This window comes from Pelophylax lessonae (assembly GCF_965119305.1).
Source record: "Pelophylax lessonae genome assembly, chromosome: 9".
Classification (NCBI taxonomy): Eukaryota; Metazoa; Chordata; class Amphibia; order Anura; family Ranidae; genus Pelophylax; species Pelophylax lessonae.
Genome location: NC_138776.1, coordinates 82407672 through 82432925, shown reverse-complemented (window position 1 = coordinate 82432925; position 25254 = coordinate 82407672).

The window sequence follows — 25254 nt, the reverse complement described above, 5'->3', positions numbered from 1 at the left end:
GAGGAGGAGGTGGACTATTGTGAGGTGATTAAAGATACATTGGGTGAGGAGGACAGGGGATTGTTGGTGGAAGAGTTGCAAGAGTGGGAAGTGGAGGATGTTTTAAAAAAGATGGCAAAGAACAAAACTCCTGGTGCAGATGGAATCCCGGTTGAGTTTTATAGTACTTTCTGGGATATTGTGAAGACTCCTTTGCTGGAGGTTTTGAGGTACTGTATGAAACAAGGGAGACTGTCTAAAACCACGAAGGAAGGGGTGATTGTTCTGATCTTTAAAAAAGGTGATGAGAGAGACGTGCGGAACTGGCGGCCTATTACCCTGCTGAATAGCGATTATAAATTACTTGCCAAAATTATGGGAACAAGGATGAGTGAAGTTATTGGCAAGGTGGTAGGAGACTGGCAGGCTTGTGCAGTGCCAGGTAGGAGGATTGCGGGCAATCTCATTGTGCTCAGAGATTTGGTATACTATGCGCAGATCAACAACTTACCTTTGGCGGTGGCAGGATTCGATTTGGAAAAGGCCTATGATTGCGTTTCGCATAGTTTCATGTTCCAAATTCTGCATAAGATGGGGTTTCCAGAGCCTTTTTTGAAAGTAGCAAAGGCTTTGTATAGAAACATCTCTAGTAGGCTGCTGGTGAATGGGTGCTTGTCTGAACCTTTTTCTGTTAAGACGGGGGTAAGACAGGGGTGCCCTTTGTCTCCTTTGTTTTTTATTTGTGTGATGGAGCCGTTACTACTGCATGTTAGCCAAGACAAGGCATTTGAAGGTTTTTTTGTTCCTGGAAGTGATGGTGGAAGATTGAAGGCTTTATGCTATATGGATGATCTTTCCTTTTTATGTAAAACTCCTCGAGATCTGGCTAGAGCGGAGTTGCACTTGCAGATATTTGGTGGGGTGGCGGGATTGCGTGTGAATTGGCAGAAGAGTTCGGTTTGTGTGCTAAGTGGAACCTTTGACACCTCAGCGGCCAAAATAAGCCCTGTAGAGTCCACAGTTGTCTTGGGAGTGACCTTTGAAAAGAATATGTTAAGTCAGGTGAATGCTGAGAAATGTATGGAGAAGGTGGTTAAAAAATTGGATTTGTGGAAACTGAGGAAGTTGTCGATTGTGGGGAGAACTTTGGTGGTGAAAGCCGTAATTCTGCCTTTGTTGCTGTATACGGGGGTGATCTTTCCTTTTAACAAAAGATGGCTCCAAAAGGTATCCAGATTGCTTTTTTGTTTCTTTTGGGGTTCTAAGATGGAGTGATTGGAGAGAAGAGTGGTTTGGAAAGAGACCTTCTTAGGTGGGTGGAATTTTCCTAAAGTGGATGAATTCCTTAAAAAACACTTCTGGCTGACTCATTGGAAAGTATTTGATGGGGGGGGGGTAAGGCTTCCTGTCTCATGAGGTATCTGATGGGTTGGCAATTGGTCAAATGGAAGTGGTGTGAAAGAGACTTATCCAAACCGATTGCCTTGGTTCCTCCTTTTTACTATCTGGGACTAAAAACATGGTTTGAAGAGAGGAAGTTGTGTGAGTTGGGAAAAGACGCGGTGGACAAGCTGAAACTGTATAAATGGTTGAGGAAAGAAGAAACAGTTTCTAATATTACTGGTTTAAGACCTAGCAAAACAGAGGAAGTATGGGAAAAGTTTGGAATCAAAGGGTTGAGTAGTAAACAGACGGAGGTGGTTTGGATGTCCTTCCACAAATGTTTGCTAACGATGGTCTTCCTCTTTAGAAGAGACTTATCTAGAGTTGATGTGTGTCCGAGGGAGAAATGTGGTGGATGTGAGACAGTTCGGCATGTGTTCTGGGAGTGTGGATTTGTTAAAAGAGTCTGGAGGAGATTGGAGGAATTTGTGAGAAAGGTGGTTGGTGGAGAAGTCACGGTGGAATTGGCCTTGTTCGGTTTGGCTGATGGAGGTAAGGGAACACAAAGAAAGGCGTGGATCTTGTCTGCGGTCTTAAAGGAAGTGATCTGGGACGCAAGGTGTGGATACAGGAGGAAAGATTTTGTGGTGACTGAGGAGGAGTGTGTGGAGTGGGTATTTGCAAAATTGTATTATGTATGGAAACTGGATAGGAAGGCGCTGGGGAGGGAGGAGGCGGACAAACTGTGGATGGTGGAAAATGGACAGGCCTTTTATAGGGGCTGGACGTAGGCCTGTTGTCTAGAGTGTCAGAAAATAGGTGACGTGTAGTTACTGTGTTCTGATTGATGGAGTAAGTGTGTGAGTGGTAGGGAAGGTGGGAAGGAGGAGCGGATGTGTTGTGTAGGAGTGTATGGATAGTTTTTGGGAGGTGGGATTAAAGCAATTCCTTATGTTTTTTTCAGGATGAGTTGGGTTAGTGTAGTTTTAGCTGCTTTACTTTGTAGCTGAGATGGTGTATTGTTTTGTCTTAGGATGGATGGTGGGAAGTGAATGTGTTTTGTTTAATGTTTGTTTAAGAAAAGAACCAGGATGATGAAGGAAGTGGTACTGATGAAGTTACGTGGAGTAACGAGAATGTATGTACCGTTTCAGTTCTGATGGTTCAAAAAAAATAAAAAAAAAAATCTGTTCTTATCAGTTGGTATGGGCCTTAGCTAGTACCAGTATGACCGAAACCCGGAGCGCTCAGAGTATTGAGGTATGGGGAGTAGGTCATCTGGGAAAGCATGTGGGGCCCGCCGCCTTCTGATTCGAATGGGTTGAACTGCCCTAACCAGTTTGAAGGGGGCAGGAAAGCCGGTTCAGGGGGCCGGTGGAACTGCTCCTGGATGTAATGGGCTGAGGAACAGGATGGCGAGGGGAGGGCTTTCTCTCCTGAGTTTTGATCTGGCCTTGCAAAAGGCCTGTCCCCAGTGGTAGGCAAGCTCTCTCTAAGCTGTCCAGGTTCTGATGTCTGCTGGTGGGGATGGGCTACACTCAGTCTGGCCGGGGGCTGAGATTGAAAAAAAAAAAAAAAAAAAAAAAAAAAAGCCCGTAATGTAAGTGCCCCTGGGGTGGCAGCCCAGGGGTGCCTTAATTCTCACTGGTGAGGGGCAGCTCGCCTTGAGTTTTTCGGCACCATGGTCACTGCACCTACGCACACTTTTTTAAGCACCTGCCTCTTGGGCAAGGCCTTTTGGCTTCGACCAGAGGAATTTTTATTCCGGCCGGAAGGCCTGCCCTTGTTTTTCACTTAGGCACTAATTCACCTCTCCACTTCCCCTCCCCCACCTTTTTGTTTGTGTGTGCCTTTTTTTTTTGTAGTTTGTCACTTTTCTATCACCTTTTTTCACTTGCACGACTTGTAGGGTGTGGGTCCTCGGGCCCTACCTTGAGTATTGGGAGGGGGTGGATATGGCCTTTTGGCTTGGTCTGCCCTCTCTCATGGGGTCTCCCTTCGGGGGAGCCCCACTTAGTACTCGGTGGGGGCTGTTTCGGCAGTCCCCCTGAAGAACGGGGTCAGTCTGGTTTCGGCCAGACAGACCATGAGTACCTTAAATCCCTGTCAGGAGTCTTCCGCCCCGGGGGATCGAGGTTCGGGTCCTACCTCTTCGGAGGGAAGACCATTTGTTTGCACACCCTGTGCACTTTTTGTGTTCCTCACGTTTGTGTGTGTGCACTTTTTTATGCACCGGGTGAAGTCTTTTGAGTGTGTTTCACACGCTACGGGCTTAAAAAAAAAAAAAAAAATCTGTTCTTATCAGTGTTGGAATGGAGCCGGAAGGTTAGTATCGGTGGTGGCCGAAGTTAACCAGGGTGCCCCGGAACAACCGGGGGACTGGACAGAGGCGGACTGGGCCGGGGGGAAAGGAGGCATTCTCCCCCCAGGCCGCTGTAATTCCCATTAAAAAGGCCGCTCTGCCGCCAGCTGGAACTGCGCATGTGCAGTTCCGGAGCTGGCCGAGTCTACTGTTCGGCCGGTGTCAGAGAGGAGAAGCCAGGAACGCTCGTGCTACGAGTTTCTTTGTGTCCTGTGACAGGGAGTCACAGGGCTGAGTCTGTGTTCCATACACTGCACAGCACAGCCCCCTCCAGAAAAGCTCTGCCTCCTCCCGCCCCTCTCTCAATGTGCCCGCCCACACTCGGGGAAGCCTGTGTGTCCGAGGTCTGTGAAGAGGATTGTGTGGGCGGGAAGTTTGAACTGACAGCCACATCGTAAGCCTGAAGCCGTGCATTGCATTCAAGTAAGTGAGCTGTGACCGATCTCTCCTCCCCTCCTGCTCTCTCCCAAATCCCTCTCCCTTCTCCTATTTCCTTATCTGCAGCTAAGGAGTTCTATTTCACCAGCCTGTGCAGTATCTGCTCCTGTGTAGTATGATTTGGCTGCAGTGCTGCTGGTGTCCCCACAGTCTTCCTGCATGTTACCCCCAGTCTCATAGACTTCTAGTAGGCTGTACATTTAACTGCTTGCTTACCAGCCACCGCAGTTTTTCTCTATTACACGAAACGACATACCTGTATGTTGTTTAGTGTAATAGACAGCAGGGGCGTGTGCCGATTGGCCAGAGAGGAAGCCAATCAGCAGGTACGGCGGACGCAATGTCCGCCGGCAACCCACGATTGCCCCCCCCCCCCCATGCAGACAGAACTGCGGGCTGCCTATGTAAGCAAGGCAGTATGCCATTCTGTCAGTAATGAACACCGGGATCTTGTGTTCCTGCTATTTAGGAACACAGGTCTCTGTGTTCATCTAGTGAGTCCATCCCCCACACAGGTAGAAAGCACTTCCTGGGGAAACACTTAACCCTTTGATTGCCCCTGGTGTTAGCCCCTTCCCTGCCAGTGTCATTATTATAGTAACAGTGCATATTTATAGCACTGATTACTGTAGTAATGTCACTGGTAACCCCAAAAGTGTCAAAAATGTCAGTTAGGGGCCCGATCTGTCCACCGCAATGTCGCAGTCCCGCAAAAAAATCACAGATTGCCGCCTTTACTAGTAAAAAAAACTAAAATAAATACAAATTACAAATCTATCCCCTTGTAGATGCGATAACTGTTGCGCAAACCAATCAAAATACACTTATTGGGATTTTTTTTTAACAAAAATATATAGCAGAATACAAATTGGCCTAAAATGATGAAAAAATTTAGATTTTTTAATTTTTTTTATTGGGAATGTTTTACAGCAGAAAGTAAAAAATATTGTTGTTTTTTTGCAGAATGGTCGCTCTTTTTTGTGTGTTTATATCGCAAAAAAAAAAAAAAAAACCTGCACAGGTGATCAAATACCACAAAAAGAAAGCTCTATTTGTGGGGGGGGGGGGAGGACATAAATTTTATTTGGGGACTGCGCAATTGTCAGGTAAAGTAGCACAGTGCCATATCGCAAAAAAATGGCCTGGTCCTTAAGGGGGTAAAACTGTCTTTAAGTGGTTAAAATGAACAAAAAGAGCTGTAACTTTGATGCACTTTCTAAAAAGAACAGCAGGAAAAACGCACAAACTAAAATAAATCTATGGGACTGCAGCTAAGGAAAACTGAGTACACCAGCACTGCAGCCAAACTACAGCGCACCATGCCCAAAGGATTGTATGCATCTGTAGCAGGCACTGCCACTCCACTGAAAAGAACCATGCTCGGGTCACTTTTCAGAGGCATTTGGCAGTCAGTGAGGAGGGGATATCACATTTCCTCACTGCCTGTTTTAACCTCCTAAATGTTAATCTCCCCAGGCAATGACGTGGTTCACTTCCAACTCACACCTTATTTCCATAATTTTCTGTAGGTATTAGATGTGCTCTTGCCCTATTTTGTGCACATATAATACATAAAGAGAGTTCTGGATATAAGGTGGAGTTCAAAGTGACATTCTACACCTAATTGGAGCACATAACAGAAGATTTGGGGATTTTGTTAAAGGGGTTGTAAAGGTTCCAATTGTTAATAAAAACCTACTGGCTCCTTCATCGGGTGCCACCATGGAGAGCCGATTTCCGTGGGGGTACACCTTGCCGGCGCGTTCCCAAGTCCCACTGCTGCATCCATTGACACAGACTCGGCCCCGCCCCCCGCTCCCATGTCACTGGTTTTGATTGACAGCAGCGGGAGCCAATGGTTTCAGTCAATGGCTATCAATCTATCCAATGAGGACAGAAACAGCCGCTGGAGCCACTGGGCTTGTGCACATCACTGGATTGGCTCAGAAAAAGGAGAGGCTCTGGGGGCAACTGTAGCAAACAAGGGTTTCACCTTATTGCATAGAATGTGTAAGGCAGCTGGTCTGACAGAAGCTGGCTTTTTGGCCGGCCTCTGTCAGACGAGCATACTGCAAAACCAGCAGCCAACAAGCTCCCGATCAGCGGGCGCTCTCCTCCAATGGGTGAGAGCGCTGACCGGAGTGATCTGGCGGGGGGTGGGCTGTCCTCCTGTTGGAACACAAATGAACATCAGGGGTGATCACTGTACTAACATTGGATAGTTAGTACAGCGGCTGCGACTCTGATAGGAGCTGACAAATTTTTTTAGTTCAACTTGCTGGGTTGAATGAAAAAACTATGTAGCTCCGCAGGAGGGAAGAGACCCAGAGGTCGAGGCTGCAGCAGGCTAATTGCCACCTTATCAGTGAGGTAAGGTCCTCACTATTATTTGTTTGCTTTATAATGTCTGGGATGGGAGCCGAGTCGCTGCACAATGGGCCTCTGGGTTGTATTTGCCCCCTGGGCCAAAAGTTGCCAGTCCTCCCCTGCCAAGGACCTTTCCATAGCTAATCAATTTTCAAAGCACAGCAATAGATTAGTGTAGGGCTTTCTTACACCCTACCTGGTGTCTCTGCACCTTTGTAGGAGTGAGTGATTGGCTTTCCATAAGAGATAACAGTTTGCAATTGAAATTTTATTCCAGGTCCCTTAACTAGTTTTGTTTTATGTTGTGTTCCAGAGAAAACATGCTTCAATGCAATCATAAGGGGGTTCTAATCCTCCACACTTTACTGATACAAAGCATTTTTATTTCTGTCTGTGTTACTTTTGCAGATGGAGAGGTGGAAACTCGTCAGTAAGAGGGAAGTTCCACTCTCCGCATCTAGGAGCAGAAAAAAAATAGTTTCTCTTACGTTCTCCGACAGTCGCCGGCGCCGCCCATTCACACAGTCTTCACTTATGGGGTATTTACTTCATCTCCACAGGAGTTTCTAGGCATAAGACTTGTAAAAGAACAATAAATCTACATAGTCACACCCATGGGGGCTGTCCTTCTAGTCCAATACCCCCCTGCAATAGCCATCCCAATGCAGTTTGTCTTCTGCCTAGCTTCAGGAGTGGATAGGCTTCCCTGTGCTAAGGCTACAGTCTCAGCTTTCCTCTTTTTCTTTATGATTTATTTTCAAAAGATGTAATTTTTTCTTTACATTGCTAGCTGTTTATTTTATCAGCACTAGTTAGTGGATCTTCGGATGAAGACGGCGTCTGCGGAGCCGGGAATCGGACTGACCGTCCTGGTTCTCCAGGACAGAGGGTCAGATGGAATCCCAGCCCACCATCGAGCGTTTCGCAGGCTATGTGTTCACCCTGGCCTCATAAACGAACGACCCATCCCTGTCCATCAGGGATGCAGCCATATGAGGTGGCTACCTCACTGGACACAGCATAGGTTCGTCCGTGCACTACTAGTGTCCTGCGTTTTGGCTGGCGGCACTCCCCTGCCATCTGAGGGTGGGCGGTTTCCCGCTTGATATGAGCCACCCCACGCCATCGGGTACAGGTAAGTACATTCTGTGTGGGGCCTCTGTCTGGGGTCGGCAGTCCTGTGTGTCTCTGGCATCCCCTGTGTCTGTGCATTTTTGCCTCCCTGGTCCGGTCCCTGCGGGGGTTTTTATTCTCTCACAGCAGCGCTGTGTGGTGTTTTGGGGGTCCCTCTCCTAATGTCACTTTAGGGTGCTTGGGGATGCAGACACATGCGGCGACCGCTGCGGGGTTAAAGACCGCCGGTCTGCCATTTTAAGTGTGGGCAGCATGTCTGGCTTCACTGTGGGCGCTCATTCAGCATGCTATGTAGTGTATTTTTTCGCGCCTTACGGTGCCATCTTGTGTGTGGCAAACGATCGTTCCGAGCACATGTCAGCGGCCATCTTGCCAAAGCCTCCCATTAGTTTCAATAGGCATCCATTTTCCCTTGGCCTGCAGCCTAGTTCAGCCTCCAGCAGTGACATCACTTCCTCCTTTTTCATAGAGCCGACCGAAGAAGCTGGTAACACTCTGTGGGGTTCTGTCCTGCTGTTTCTTTTCATGTCCTGCCTTGTGCAATCTTCCTGGTCAGTTTTGTCCCTGCGGGCGGTCTGTGTCACTGTATTATAGCGGTGTGGTGTGGGGGTCCACGGCGCTCTTAAAGGGCCAGTTTAAAAAAAAAATAAAAAAATTTTCTTTTCTGTTATGGAATCCCAGGACATCAAATCCCCCCCAGCTTTGGTGGGGGATTCAGGGTCCTCTGAATCCTCCACCATCACTAATTTGGCTGCTGTTGTGGCAACTTTGGTGTCAAAAATGGATGTGCTGATGTCTGAATGTGCTGCTAGGAAAAGGCCTAGCAGCCCTTTCCCTTTCTTCTGAGTGTGACATGGTTGCTGTAGGTAGCGTGGCCCTTTCGGGGTCTCGCTCTTCTCAGGACCCTCAAGAGTCTGAGGGGGAGGTGGAGGCTGCGGGGGTGGATGATTCCCCCCCTGGGTCACCCGAGGAACGCGCAGCTATGGAGGAGTTGATCTTAGCAGTGAAGGAAACACTACATTTGGAGGATAAGCTCACTCCTCCGGGCGTTGTGTCCTCTTTTGGTACACACAGGACCCGCAAGACGGCGCAGGTTTTTCCTTGCCCCGTAGAGTTTCACCATATATATTAGTTACTATGTAACTATATATATATAAGGTGAATGAGCTATGGCGTAATTTAAAACACACCTTCGTGGTGCCTAAGAAGTTTCAACTTCTCTACCCTTTTGCGGCTACTACAGCTGCGCGCTGGTGTGTGCCTCCTCAAGTGGATCACACGGTGGTCAGGTTGAACAAAGCTACCCTACTCCCCGGTGTTTAGGGATCCTACTGATAGGAGGCTAGAATCTCTTGCCCGACATTCCTACATGGTGGCGGGTTCCATGCTCAAGCCTATTTTTGCCTCTGTGATGGTGGCTCAGGCTGTGGCTGATTGGACCAAGGTGCTCAAATGCACCCTCGTGGCCAACTCTGCCCCTCCCACTACAGTGGAGATGGTGGGGTCATGTATTTGTGCGATGCGGCTCTAAATGAGGCCTGTCCAGTGTCGCTGTGGTTAACCATCGCTTAATCTGGTTAAAATGCTGGTCGGCTTACCAAAAATCCAGGAAGACGGTGGCTGACATCCCCTATGCGGGGTCTCGCCTTTTTGGAGAATCCTTGGATGAATTGGTTAAAGGAGTCACTGGGGGTAAGAGCACTCTGCTGCCCCAGAACCCTAAGGGCAAGTTTTTCCGCGGTAAGCAGGGCCCATCCTTTAAACCTACTCAAGGGTCCTTTCATGCCTTCAAGGCGCAGAACAAGGGTAAACCCTTCAAGGGCCAAGGTAGTCAGAAAAAGCCCTGGTTTGCCTCTGCCTGAAGGGGCGCCCTCACCCGTTACAGGGATGGGGGGACGTTTGCGTGGTTTCCTCCAACCTTGGCTGCTCCGAATTACGGACAGGTGGGTTCAGGAAATCATTCGGTCAGGGTACAAGATCGAATTTCTTTCACGGCCGGCGAACAGATCCTTTCCCTCAAATCTTCATTTGACCCCAGGGCGGTTACAGGACCTACATCTTCTCACTCAGGGGGTGATTGTCCCGGTGCCTCATCGGGGCAGGTTTCGGGGGTTTTTTATTCGAATGTGTTCACTGTGCCCAGAAAGGAGGGCAAAGTGCGCCCGATTCTGGACTTAAAAGCACTAAACCGCTTCGTGCACGTTCAAAAGTTCCGCATGGAATCACTCCGCTCGGTGGTGACCTCCCTGAATCCAGGGCAGTTCCTGGCCTCTATAGACCTGAAGGATGCGTATCTACACATCTCCATTTTTGAGGGTCATCAGCGGTACCTCCGATTCGCTATCGCGGACGAACATTACCAGTTTGTGGCGTTACCTTTCGGTCTCGCTTTGGCTCCAAGGGTCTTTACCAAAGCGTTGGCGCCTGTTCTGAGCCTGTTGCGGGCACAGGGCATTGCGGTCTTGGGATATCTGGACGATCTCCTGTTAAGATCGAGTGCCAGTCAGAGCCTGCTGCGCGATCTGTCCACTACGGTCCAGACGCTTCAGGAGTTCGGTTGGACAATCAACATTCAGAAGTCGACCTTGTCGCCTTCGGTTCATCTCCCGTATCTGGGAATGGTTCTGGACTCTGCTCTAGCAAAGGTGTTCTTACCGGAGGACAAGCTCCGGACCCTACAGAACGAGGTCAGGTCCCTCAGGGACAACAAATCCTCATCACTTAGGACCTGTATGCGGTCCCTGGGGTTAATGGTGTCGGCCTTCGAGGCGATACCGTTTGCACAATTTCACACGCGCTCTCTTCAAGCGGAGATCCTAGCCAGGTGGGACAGACTACCTCAGTCCTTGGACCTGAGAGTGTCTCTGAGTCGCCAAACCAGAATGGATCTCTTGTGGTGGCTTCAGTCCCCAGCGGTGTCGGACGGAAAATCCTTCTGGCCAATTTTGTGGACGGTAATGACCATGGATGCCAGCCAGCCTGTCGGGCTGGGGTGGCGTTCTGGGCAACCTGTCTGCCCAGGGCACTTGATCGGAGGAGGAATCCTCCCTTCCGATAAACATATTGGAATTGAGAGCGATCAGGCTGTGCCTGATCCATTGGTCAGATCGTTTTCAGGGCCGTCCTGTACGGGTGCAGACGGACAATGCCACTGCAGTGGCTTACATCAACCACCAAGGGGGCACCAGGAGTGCCCAGGAAGTGACCAGTATTCTGTCTTGGGCCGAGACTCATGTCCCGGCAATATCGGCGGTTCACATTCCGGGTGTGGAGAATTGGCAGGCCGACTATCTGAGCCGCCAGACCCTGGACCAGGGGGAATGGTCCCTACACCCGGAGGTGTTTCAGATGCTGTGTGCGAAGTGGGGATCCCCGGATGTGGATCTGTCTGAGTCTTCGACAAACCACAAGATGGAAAGGTTTGTGGCAAGAACGTGCGATCCTCTGGCAGACGCCTTGGATGCGCTGGCGGTGCCTTGGCGTCAGTATCGACTGATCTATGCCTTTCCTCCGATTCAATTGTTGTCCAGATTCCTTCGCAGGTTGGCCTCGGTACAATCGCTGGTGATTCTGGTGGCTCCGGACTGGCCTCGCTGGTCCTGGTACGCGGACATCGTTCACCTGGCCGTAGAGCCTCCGTGGCGGCTGCCAATGCGAGAAGATCTGCTGTCCCAGGGACCAATCTTCCATCCTGCTTTACAGTCGCTGGCTTTAACGGCCTGGCTGTTGAGAGCCAGGTCCTGAGAGACAGGGGTCTCTCCTCAGAGGTCATTCCTACTTTGATCAAGGCTAGAAAAGCCTCTTCTGGTAAGGTTTATTACAGTACATGGAAAGTGTATTTTGCCTGGTGTTAGTCCAGGGGTTTCTCTCTTCGTGCCTATTCGGTGGCGAAGGTGTTGGCTTTCCTCCAGACTGGTGTGGACCAGCGTCTTGCATTGGCCATGAATAAGGGCCAGGTCTCTGTACTGGCTGTTCTTTTCCAGCTCCCTGTGGCATCTAATTCCTTGATTCGCACCTTTATTCAAGGTGTGCGTCACCTGGCTCCCTCTAGAAGGGAGTCCTTACCTCCATGGGACTTGAACCTGGTTCTGTCCGTGTTGCAGCGTTCCCCTTTTGAAAACATCAGGGAACTTTCGTTACCCATGCTATCTAAGAAGGTTGCGTTCCTGGTAGCGATCACTTCTGCTCGCAGAGTGTCGGAGTTGGCGGCGTTGTCTTGCCGTTCCCCTTACCTGGTGGTTCATAGGGATAAGGTGGTTTTGCGACCTAATCCGTCCTTTTTGCCAAAGGTGGTTTCAGAATTCCACCTAAATGAGGACATTGTTTTGACTTCACTTTGTGCGAATCCTAAGCATCCAAAAGAGGTTGCCTTGCATTCCTTCCTATTCGTTGCGGGAATGGGTTCCTCCCTTCCCTGTCAAGGCGCACTAAACCAGGTCGATGAGTACCTCCTGGGCCTATCGGCATCAGGCTTCGGTGGCCCAGGTGTGCAAGGCTGCGACTTGGTCTTCGGTGCACACTTTCTCAAAATTCTACAAAATTGATGTTCTGGCGTCAGCTGATGCATCCTTTGGCCGCAAAGTTCTCTGTGCGGCAGTTCCATAAGGAACCCTGGTTTTGTACGGGTCCCTAGCTGTTGGGGTTGTTTACCCCCTTGGTTATTTGTTTTCCTGGGTTGTTGCTCATGTTGAGCCCTTTTTTGTTACCCAGAAGGTTACTTTCTTGTACATGTAAGGTTCCTTTCTCTGATGTGGGTACTGCGTTGCTTTTCTGGCGGTTGCGTTGCCCACCCCTCATGTCTACACTGCTTTGGGACATCCCCATAAGTGAAGACTGTGTGAATGGGCGGCGACTGTCGGAGGACGTAAGAGAAAACAGAATTTTTGTAAAATCTTACCGTAAAATTCCTTTCTCTGAGTCCTCCGACAGTCGCCACCCCCGCCCCTCTTTTTGGGGTCTTTTTTTTATACACTTTCACTGCTTGCGACCAAACTGAATTGTACTGTAAAAATGTTAACGCTCCTAAAATGCTAGGCCGGCACAAAAATGCTGTTCTCAGAGTTTTTTTATCCAGTGTTTTTTTTTTTTTTTTTGTTATCCAGTGTTTAATCTAGTGTTTTTTTTTTTTTTTTAGTAAGCTCAAAAAACACTGGTGTGCATTGAGAGCCGGTTCACACTGGGGCGACTTGTCAGGCGACCTGGTCGCCTGACAAGTCGCCTGCCATAGATTAGCACAGGACCCGTTCTAATAGGAGCGACACAAGTCGCTCCGACTTAGAAAAAGGGTCCTGTACTACTTTGGGGCGACCTGGAGCGACCTGCATTGACTTTAATGATATGAAGTCCTTGCATGCCGCTCTGAGGTCGCGGTGCGAGCTGCGCACCGCGACTTCACAGGCCGCACCTATGTGAACCGGCTCTGAGCCTAAAAGCAACGGCTAAATACGCACACAGTAGCGGTAGGCTCTTTTATTTCCCTTCCTGACTAGCAGTGCTGGTCTCCAGAGTGACCCTTGCTGCCAGGGTAGGAAGTAAAAATCAGGTCCTGCTTTGGGTACCAGGAGGAGAAAAGGGGAGGGATGCATGTGACTGTGACCAAAAGAAATGCAGGTAATATTGGGATCAGACCTATGTTCTGAGTGGGGGGGAATGTGGGAGATTATAATGTTTTGAAGACCTGTGTTCAAGTGTTTGTGATCTTGCTGGATTGTGTCAGTGACGGCTAGGTCGGGTTCACATGAATGCGGTGAGGGACACTGCATGTAATTTGCATGGGTGCAGTGTCTAAAGAGGGGGGGGGGGGGGTGTGTGAACACCCATGTGTTTCGATTCTGCAAATTGCACTGTGTTTTGTAAACTGATTTTGGGGTGTCGTTAACATACACCACGCAATTTTGATGCAATGTGGAATCTGCACTGCATCTAGTGTGAACCGAGGTTAATTAGAGTTACTGTAAATTTGTAATAATCCCTGGCCTCACAGTAAGGATAGAAGATTATGACTTTAATCTTGGGGGGGGGGGAATGGATGCGGCAATGAATGGGGAAAGTATGTCATTGATCTCGGGGGAGGGGACAGTTGATTAGTGCCCCTTCTGAATCACCTTTAGGCTCCTTTCACACACTCCATCCGTTGGACGGAGTCCGTTTTTCTCAGCGGGGGATCGAGCCGCCGATCCCCCGCTGAGCAGCAGGAGGACAGCTGTGTCTCTGCGCTGTGTGCGGAGACACAGCTGACAGTTCCCCATGCATCTCTATGGGGGAAATCGGATGTCAACGGACCGTCAGTCCGTTCTCACCCGATCCGATCCGCTGGACGGATGGAAAATAGGGTTTCCATCCGTCCAGATTTGACGGATCGGATGTCAGCAGACATGTCTCCGCTGACATCCGATGCCCCATAGGAATGCATGGGGGGACCGTTCAGATCCGGCAAAAAAACGAACAGGCGGATCTGAACGGTCCGCCTGTGTGAAAGGGGCCTTACTCTTATGTCTGAGATTAAAAATGGAGGAGCTGTGAGTGCCCAGTAATTCCAAGGGCCTGTGGATGAGTAGAGGAGTGTTGTGTAGATTTTATTAAGGTGTTCCTCATTCTTTTCTCACAACTGAAACTCACCACACATTTATGAAATAAAATTGTGTATACCACAGTGAGAAAAAAAAAAAAAAAATGTTTTAGCAACCAGTGGTCCAACACTATTTTATACCCATCTCTGTGATGTATTGGAGGGTCACTGGGATCCGAACCATCATCTCCTGGAATATTTACAGCAAGCAAAAGAAAGCTGAGCAGCGCGCTCCCGGATGGTGGAAGTGAAGATTTGTACTCCAGAAGATGGAAATCACTTTTATAGTCCTAGAAATTGACCAGTGCACACCCAGATATTCTAAAAACCCCTTCCAGGGTCATCTTGCTTCCCCCCCCCCCCCCAAAATATTGAACACAATGTTCATGATCATATGTGTTTGTGTGAAATTACCCTAACTGAATGAGTGTCACCATTATTGGAAATTATTCACCTCTTTTTAACCACCTCCCACCGGGCCATAGCACATATACGGCCGGGTGGGAGTCTCGTCCTTCTGAATGGACGTTCCGGAACGTCCTTCAGAAGGAGAGAGATCGCGCCGCCGCGGGCACGCGCAGCGGCGCGATCTCGATGTGCCTGTGTCCCTAGGACACAGAGCAACAAGCCTCGGCAGGAGGGCCCTGTGATTGGCCCTCCTGATCACATGACGGCTGTGACCAATCACAGCCGTCATGTAATGTCAATACAGCCGTTGTAACGGCTTCGATCTCTTCTCCTCCTGACAGATCCTGTCAGTGAGGAGAAGATCAGAGGATCGATTCTGCAGCCGGGGTGATCAGTGAGTATTTCTAATTACTCACTGATCACAGGGGGGGTCTGTGCTGGTAATCAGATGATTGATTACCAGTGCAGCCCTGGGGGGAGGGGATGCCACTAGAGCCACCAGGGATGCCCACCCATGACCACCAGGGATGCCCACCAGGGATGGCAAACAGGGCTCAGAGAGCCTGCCAGTGGTGCCCCCCCTATCAGTGCTGCCCACCAATGCCATCTATCAGTGCTGCCCACCAGTGCCCGTTATTGCCATCTATCAGTGCCGCCCACCAGTGTCCATTATTGCCCACCAGTGCTGCCTATCAGTGCCCATCAGTGCCCCCCATCAGTGCCGATCAGTGCTGCCCATCAGTGCCACCCATTAGTGCCCATCAGTGCCGCCTATCAGTGCCCATCAGTGCTGCCTATCAGTGCCCACCAATGCTGCATATCAGTGCTATCTCTCAGTGCCACATATCAGTGCCCATCAGTGCTGCATATCAGTGCTACCTATCAGTGCCCATCAGTGCTGCATATCAGTGCCACCCCATCAGTGCCACCCCATCAGTGTCTCCTCATCAGTGCCTGTCAGTGAGACGTCATCAGTGCTCATCAGTGCAGGAAAAAAATGATCTATTTACAAAATTTTATAACCTAAACAAAAAAACTTTTTTTTTTTTTTCAAACTTTTCGGTCTTTTTTTATTTGTGCACCAAAAAAGAAAAAACCTGGCGGTGATCAAATACCACCAAAAGAAAGCTCTATTTGTGGGGGAAAAATGACACAAATTTGGTTTAGTTACAGTGTTGCATGACCGCGCAATTGTCATTCAAAATGCAACAGCGCTAAAAGCTGAAAATTGGTCTGGGAAGGAAGGGGGTTTAAGTGCCCAGTATTGAGGTAGTTAAAATAGTTACTCTTGTGCACCTTTAGAAAAAATAAATAGAGAAAACCCGTCCTGGTTTATTCTGCCTTGTCTCATATTTTTACAATGCTGTTCACCAATATGGAGATAACTCGGCTGCCAGCAAATAAAGCGAAGCAAGATATTTCCATAACGCTACCGGGAAAGAAACAAGAACAGGCTTTTTATTATTTCTCTTTTGAGCCATTTTCCCAAGGAACGGTCTGTCCTGGTCGATTTGTTTGCTATAGAGAACATCCTTGTGCAAAGCACTTGCACTAATTAATTGTTGAATTCAGGTGAGTTTGCACAGGTTTTCACCACATCCACAAGGATGTTCACCATTTTTGGAAAAGCAAAATAACCCAGGACTGGTTTTCCCATATTACCTTTTTGAGTTTGCACAAGGATGTTCTCTATAGCACACTGAAAAAAAACACAGGACATACTTATATTTGGGAAAAGAAAAGCACGTTTTTTTTTTTACCTGGAAATTGCTCAAATTATTGTAATCCTTGCAATTATTACGTGAGTTTGCACATATTTTCACCATATTCACAAGGATGTTCACCATATTTGCAAAAGGCAAAATAAACCAGGACTTGATTTCACGATTATTCACTAATTTTCACCAGGATGTTCATTTTTGGAAAAGGCAAAATAAACCTTCGCCTTTTGAAAAAAATGGTGAACATCCTGATGAAAATTGGAAAATAAACCAAGACTTTCTCACGATTATTCACTCTTTTCAAAACTGATGAACATGCTGGTGTAAATTAGTGAATAATTGTGAAAACCAGTGCTGGTTTATTTTACCTTTTGCAATAATGGTGAACATGCTGGTGAAAATTAGTGAATAATCGTGAAAACCAGACTTGGTTTATTTTTCCGTTTCCAAAATGGTGAACATCCTGGTGAAAATTAGTGAATAATCGTGAAAAACCAGTCCTGGTTTATTTTGCCTCTTGCAAAAATAGTGAACATGCTGGTGTAAATTAGTGAATAATCGTGAAAACCAGACCTGGTTTATTTATTTTTTTTTAAATGGTGAACATCCTGGTGCAAATTAGTGAATAATCGTGAAAAAGTCATGGTTTATTTTGCCTTTTAAAAAAATGGTGAACATCCTGGTGTAAATCAGTGAATAATCGTGAAAACCAGTCCTGGTTTGTTTTGCCTTTTGCAAAATAAATAGTTAACAGCCTCGTGAAAATTAGTGAATAATCATGAAAACCAGACCTTGTTTATTTTGCCTTTTGCAAAAAATGGTGAACATGCTGGTGAAAATTAGTGAATAATCGTGAAAACCAGACCTGGTTTATTTTTTTTAAAAAAAATGGTGAACATCCTGGTTCAAATTAGTGAATAATCGTGAAAAAGTCTTGGTTTATTTTGCCTTTTTAAAAAATGGTTAACGTCCTGGTGTAACAGTGAATAATGGTGAAAACCAGTCCTGGTTTATTTTGCCTTTTGGAAAAAAAATAGTGAAAATCCTCGTGAAAATTAGTGAATAATTGTGAAAACCAGACTTGGTTAATTTTTCTGTTTCCAAAATGGTGAACATCCTGGTGCAAATTAGTGAATAATCGTGAAAAAGTCATGGTTTATTTTGCCTTTTTAAAAAATGGTGAACATCCTGGTGTAAATCAGTGAATAATCGTGAAAACCAGTCCTGGTTTGTTTTGCCTTTTGCAAAATAAATAGTGAACAGCCTCGTGAAAATTAGTGAATAATCGTGAAAACCAGACCTGGTTTATTTTCATTTCCAAAATGGTGAACATCCTGGTGAAAATTAGTGAATAAGCAAGAAAACCACTTGATTTATTTAGCAGTTTCCAAAATGGTGAACATCCTGGTGAAAATTAGTGAATAATCGTGAAAACCAGTCCTGGCTTATTTTGCCTCTTGCAAAAATAGTGAACATGCTGGTGAAAATTAGTGAATGATCGTGAAAACCAGACCTGGTTTATTTTGCCTTTTGCAAAAAAATGGTGAACATGCTGGTGAAAATTAGTGAATAATCAAGAAAACCACTTGATTTATTTAGCAGTTTCCAAAATGGTGAACATCCTGGTGAAAATTAGTGAATAATCGTGAAAACCAGTCCTGGCTTATTTTGCCTCTTGCAAAAATAGTGAACATGCTGGTGAAAATTAGTGAATAATCGTGAAAACCAGACTTGGTTTATTTTGCCGTTTCCAAAATGGTGAACATCCTGGTGTAAATTAGTGAATAATTGTGAAAACCAGTCCTGGTTTGTTTTGCCTTTTGCAAAATAAATAGTGAACATCCTCGTGAAAATTAGTGAATAATCGTGAAAACCAGACCTGGTTTATTTTGCCTTTTGCAAAAAATAGTGAACATGCTGGTGAAAATTAGTGATTTGTGAAAACCAGACTTGGTTTATTTTGCCGTTTCCAAAATAGTGAATATCCTTGTGAGTATGGTGAAAATTCGTGCAAACTCACCTGATAACAATTGCAGTGATTACAATGATTTGAGAAATTTCCATGAACTTTTTAGGTAAAAAAAAAAAAATAATTCCTCACTGCCTTTTCCCAAATATAAGTATGTCCTGTTTTTATTTCTGTGTACTGTAGAGAACATCCTTGTGCAAATCACTTGCACTAATTAGTCATTGCAATCAGGTGAGTTTGCACAAATTTGCACCATAGCCACAAGGATGTTCACCATTTTGGAAAAGGCAATAATAAAGCAGGACTGGTTTCCCAATTACTTTTTTGAATTTGCACAAGAATGTTAACTACAGTCCTATGGGCTGCATTATAGAACAAGCCGTTACCCCAAAGCATTAAAACCAGTCCTGGTTTATTTTGCCTTTTCCAAAAATGGTGAACATCCTTGTGAATATGGTGAAAAATGTGTGGAAAAACCCACCTGCCAGTGATTGCACTAGAACCATTGTGAAATCCGCTCGTGTGAGATTCGGCTGGTTATTTTGCCCTGATTTCAGTAAGTATTTGGTGTGATTAGTAGGGGGAGGTTGGGGAGAATTCAATCTCTCATTGTTCTATGGTCACTTTCCATCTACCAGTCCTGATGACAGTAAGGAGTCCCTGGAATGGTGAATAGTGGATATTGCTGTAATGTTACACACTGCCCTCCAGGGTTCTTATCCAAACAACAGCCACTTTATTATGTTTGGTAAACTTCCTTATGGATTTATATTCTAAGTCATCTTAGGACACGCACACAGCTCCACTCCCTTTAATGCATAATAATTGTAATGAGAGGAATTTGCACAGACAGTCACCATTAAGAGAGAACAGCAAAATAAACCAGGAGTGGTTTTTATAATTGAATAGGAGATGGGTGTTGGCACTGCCTTAGGTAAATAAGAAATCGGTGTGTGATGTAAACGTATGAAGTGATAATACAATAAAGTGGCAAGTGCAAATATGATCACAACTAATAGAGAAATAATGTAAACATATGAAGTGGTAATGCAATAAAGTGGCAAAGTGCAAATATCACAACTTATAAAGTGCACATTTAGAGTGGTATTCAAATAAAGTGCTAGCATGCACGTGCGAGAAAGTCCTCAACTGTATAAAACAGTATGATATAAGTGCTAGGAGTGCTAAAAAACCAATCAACTCTGGGTTGTAAAAAGTATAGAAACACAGTCCAGATTGGCAATAGTGTGCAACAAAGAGGTTCAGCCGTCCAATATGGTGAAATCTCTAGAGTCCACTGGCTACCTATAACGTAGAATGGTATAAGCCAAGACAGGTGGATAGTCTGGTGGGAAACACACTACCGGAAAGGTGAACTAGGAGGGGTGACCCCGTGCTGGGTGGTGAGGTGCTAGGTGATCCCTTCTGGTAGAAAGACACACTCACCAGAAGCACCCACCCCACACAGGGGTATAAGGCGGGTGTGTAGCGGTCAGAGAATCACAGTATCTCCTCTCCTCTCCCTCTGAGTCGGTAGGTCCCTGGAAAATGGTCTCAACGGTCCTGACTACGAATATCCCTCGAATGGCAGTGGGTCCTAATATCCTCTTATGGGCCGGGGTTACTCCGAGATGTTCACCAGGAAAGTTTCACAGCCATATGCCAGGGGACAACAGATGAACAAGGCACATAGCGTAATAACGTCTCAATAAATTTTATTTGTGCATAAATAGAGAGGTACTCACATAAAAGGCAGGTTAAATGAGCGTGGGTACAAGTCTGGAGCGGTGTACGATCCAAGCCTCGATCTCGATTCCACAACCGGAAGTGACGCGACACGCCGTACGCGTTTCGTAATCAATACGTCATCAGCAGCCTACGTAATCAGGGCTGGAGATTTCACCATATTGGACGGCTGAACCTCTTTGTTGCACACTATTGCCAATCTGGACTGTGTTTCTATACTTTTTACAACCCAGAGTTGATTGGTTTTTTAGCACTCCTAGCACTTATATCATACTGTTTTATACAGTTGAGGACTTTCTTGCACGTGCATGCTAGCACTTTATTTGAATACCACTCTAAATGTGCACTTTATAAGTTGTGATAATATTTGCACTTTGCCACTTTATTGCATTACCACTTCATATGTTTACATTATTTCTCTATTAGTTGTGATCATATTTGCACTTGCCACTTTATTGTATTATCACTTCATACGTTTACATCACACACCGATTTCTTATTTACCTAAGGCAGCGCCAACACCCATCTCCTATTCATATTACCTTTAGTCTCCGGACTAATATTCTGGGAGGCTGCAGCCTTACAATCATCTATATTCTCTATACTTACATTTTTTATCACACACTTGTATTTTATATATTTATATTTCTACATTGTCACTTCCAACTGCACTTTCTAGCTCTTTGCACATCCAAATAGAGACTTTTGCGCGGAGTTTATACCTTCCTGGTTTTTATAATTGTTTATTCATTTTTACCATTTATATGGGGGATGGTCACCATTATAGAACAAGCCTATATAAACCTGTATATAGGCTTATTCACACAGATGAAAAGGTAATTTTACATCATTAGAGAACAATCCATTAAAAAAAAGCTCATCCCCGCTTTGTTGCATAATGGGGAACATTATTGTACAAATGGTATAAAATTGCTGACCCATTGTGCATGCCGTGAGATTTGGCGCTGTTCTGCCCTGATTTGATTAGTAATTGGTGGAATTACTACGACGATGTTGTGGAGGATACCAAAGTATCCAATATTTCTGATATGATATGACCAGTTTCCATCTACCAGTCCTGAAGACAGTAAAGAGACCCTGTAATGATAACATTTGGGTAAATAATGTATATTGCTGTAATGTTACAAACCGCAGTCCAGGGTTCTTATCCAATCACCGCCCCCAGTTTATTTAGTTAGAATGGTAAACTTCCTTATACAAGGATAAAGTGTTTAACACCATTTTGGGGTCCACATCCATGGTCTGGTCCCTTTAATGGTCTGGTTTTCTTTCCATTTTTTTTATTCTATCTTATGATGGAAGGGGAAGATTGACTTACATAATCCCCAGCGGTAACTAGATGGAAACTGACATGTTCTCCTAGACCAGTGGTCTCCAAATTGCAGCCCTTTTCTTGCCTTTATCCAGCCCTTGGAGCACTATTCCTCCCACCGACACCAAACAGCGGGGCAACTCTCCCTGCCACCGACACCAAACAGCGGGGCAACTCTCCCTGCCACCGACACCAAACAGCGGGGCAACTCTCCCTGCCACCGACACCAAACAGCGGGGCAACTCTCCCTGCCACCGACACCAAACAGCGGGGCAACTCTCCCTGCCACCGACACCAAACAGCGGGGCAACTCTCCCTGCCACCGACACCAAACAGCGGGGCAACTCTCCCTGCCACCGACACCAAACAGCGGGGCAACTCTCCCTGCCACCGACACCAAACAGCGGGGCAACTCTCCCTGCCACCGACACCAAACAGCGGGGCATTGTTACTAATGGCAGGGCATTTTTCTACTCCCACTGGCCACAGTCCACTTCCTCTAAAGTCTGAAGGATAGTAATCTGGCCCTTTGTTTACAAAGTTTGGAGACCACTGCCCACTCCTCCTTTAAATCCAGGTATGTCAGACCAAATGCAAAATGTTTGCATCCAGGTCCACTTTTATGATGTAAACAGTCACAAGTCAAAAATAAAATGTGAAAGGGGAAAGAATATGCATTGCATTAAAGGGTGTGTGTGTGTGTTATTGCTATTACAGATATTTTTGTGGGGCTGCATTGGGGTGTCAACAAACATGAATGACACCACAGCGCACCAATACATGCAACTTCCATTACTGCAGCACAATGTTGTGAACAAGTCCTTAACACTGAAGTGATATTTCTCAGTCATTACACAATGGAGGCCACTTGAATTTGTTCTTACATTCCTGGCAGGAATACCAGGTACCTTCTGTTCCATGCTGCACTTAGAAGACCACCTAAAGGAAACCTATGATCACAGAAAAAGGAGGCTGCCTTTGTGACTAAGAATACAAGTTGCCTGGCCATCTTTGGACTTTAATACTTTCCAAGTCACTTACCAGGAATGAGCATGCAGATTTAAAAAAAAAAAAAAAACCCTAATCTGCATAATTGTTTCAAGTAGTGACTAGCCAGGCAACATGAATTTCCATAATAAAAGAAATGTAGGATGCTATTGCAGATTTTTCAAAGAGGAGTTAAATCCAGCGTATGTAAAACTAGAGCAGGTACAAAGTAATACTCCGGTCAGTCTGTGTCACATTGGGCCGATTTTCCTTTACTTCCTGCCCCAAATACAGGATCCAAATCCCTTTTAGATGGTTGTCACAGGAACAAATGCACCCCCCCCCCCCATTAGAAAACTTCCCTCAACCCTTTTTATGTGGTACCAGCAGTAACATATCGGGTTTTCCAATATTTTCTGTTGTGGTGACAAGTATATTGTGACAACTTGCTGGATTAAAAGGATATAAGTGCAAAAGCAGCTGGCTGAGGCTGGTCAGTGAAGGAGCCATTCATTGCAGATGATATACTCCAAATATTAAACCAACCCCTTATATAATACTTCATAGATGACCTAAGATTTGCAGTAAATCAGTTCATACTTACGGTGTCTTGGCTCTCAAAAATGTCATAGCAGCTTCAAATAATCTGATGCTGCCAAGGGCCTCTTTTTTTTGGTTTGCAGACCAGAGACCGTTTAAAAAAAAAAAAAAGTCTCTGTGAAAGGAAATAGAAGAATCTCCCTGTAAGAACACATGATAGAGGTACTGTCTCTTCCCTTCTCCAAAGAGAAATAGTTTTGGCTTTAGTCCCAAATCAGAAAAATCTTTCCTGTGGGGAGGCTAAGATGTTACCTGTGTTGTAACTGTGCAATGTATAGAAGACCATTTAAAACAATAGCTTAAGTACTGTACACCAGTGTTTCTCAACTCCGGTCCTCAGGGCACACTAAGGGTCCTTTCACACAACACGGTCCGTTTTTTCATCCGCTCAGGCACTTTTTTTTTTTTTAAACGGACACAGATGACACTTTGTAGTGTCCGTTCCGTATGTCCGTTTATCATCCCATCCGTTTGCGGATGATAAACGGAGATAATGTATGTCAATGGGATTGCAGATGTCAGCGGATGACACCGCTGACATCCGTTTTTGCATCCGTTCTTTAAAACGGAAAGAAAAATAGGGTTCTCTTCCGTTCCAAAAAATGGAACTGATCGGAAAGGACGCAAATCAGTTGTCAGGGGATGGTCATCCACTGACATGCGCAATCCCATTGACATGCATTAGGTCCGTTTTTCATCCGCAAACGGATAGGAGGAAAAACGGACATACGGAAAGCCCGTGTGAAAGGACCCTAAAGCCCCGTACACACGTAGCGATTGTCGGCCGTAAATATTCGGCCGACGAACGATCGGCCGATTGTCGGCTTGTTAGTATGATGCTTCCGACAACCGACAGCGACTTTTCGGCCGAACAGAATCGGTTGTGCAGGCATTAAAATTTTTGTTGGCCAACACCAGAACGGCTGATTGTTCGCCAGTCAGTACAGAATTTGGCCGACAAACAGCCGATTAGCAAGACTGGGCATGCTCAGAAAAGAAAAAACACACGGAAAGTTAACCATCACATGTCATCACTTCTGCAGTCGGCTGTTGTTGGCTGACAAAATTCATGTGCAGTCTTTTGCAGTTTTCAGCCGACAGGACAGCACCGGACAAAAGACGGCCGATTGTTCGTCCGACATTCGGTACGTGTGTACGGGGCTTAACAGGCCAGATTTTAAGTATTACCTTGGGGAGATTCAGACTAGAATACTGCAATCACTGAGCAGCAAATGATATCACCTGTAATGTATTTCAGTTTTCTTGCAAACCTGGCCTGTTAGTGGGCCCTGAGGACCGGAGTTGAGAAACACTGCTGTACACACAGGACGAATGTGGGGAGACATCAGCAGGTTCAAAAAACACAACAGGCCAACATTCGACCCGTGTATTCCACTTGGTCTAACAGAATCCGGCCATTTGTCAGGCTTCAATCAGAAGTGCATGCTGGAAAACCAGCAGCCGACCGACTCCCAATCAGTGCTCTATGCCAAAGGCTTAGAGTGCTGATCAGAGTGTCCTGGCGGGGGAGGGGGCATCCCCCAGTCAGAACAGCTCATCGGGGGAGATTGCTGTACTAACATCGCATAGTTAGTACAGCAGCTCTGACCGGAGCGGACGTGTTTTTTTCATTCAACCCACTGGATTGAGCGAAAAAAAAAAAAAAAAAAACTCATAGTATGTACCAGGCTTGACAGTGTACATGAGTGATTAAACACCTAGTTGTGAATAAGCCATAAAGGTGAAAGCAGATGTCCCAATGCTGATCTGTGATCAGATCCTGGCATTGGTTCCTTGGGACCTATGCTGGCCATAGATGGATTGAATCTCGGCTGGTTCAGCAGGCACAGGCGGAAATTCAAACTATCTCTGGGCAGGCTGATGGATCGACTTGGGTACAACCAGCATGTTGGATTTCTAGCATGCGATTATCGCCAGCTGCAATATTCATTGTGTTCTCTGCGCAGGAACAGCACTCCCCACACCCCTGCCAGAACACATTAGGTCCGTGGGAGGGATTCCCCCATCAACTCTGTGTTATTGGGGGAAATCAAGTGATTTTCTTTCCTGCAGGAAAGAAAATCATATTATCTATGCCTGTCTTTGAGAAATTATTCCTCAGTCCTCCATTTTGATTTAGGAATGATATAAAAGATGGTGTCTTTCGTCCAAAAGCCAATCTTAACAGGAGAACCTGGAGATGGTGCTGGAAATCTACAGCATCTACAAGCCACAGAAGTTTAACTGTCCCCCCAGGGT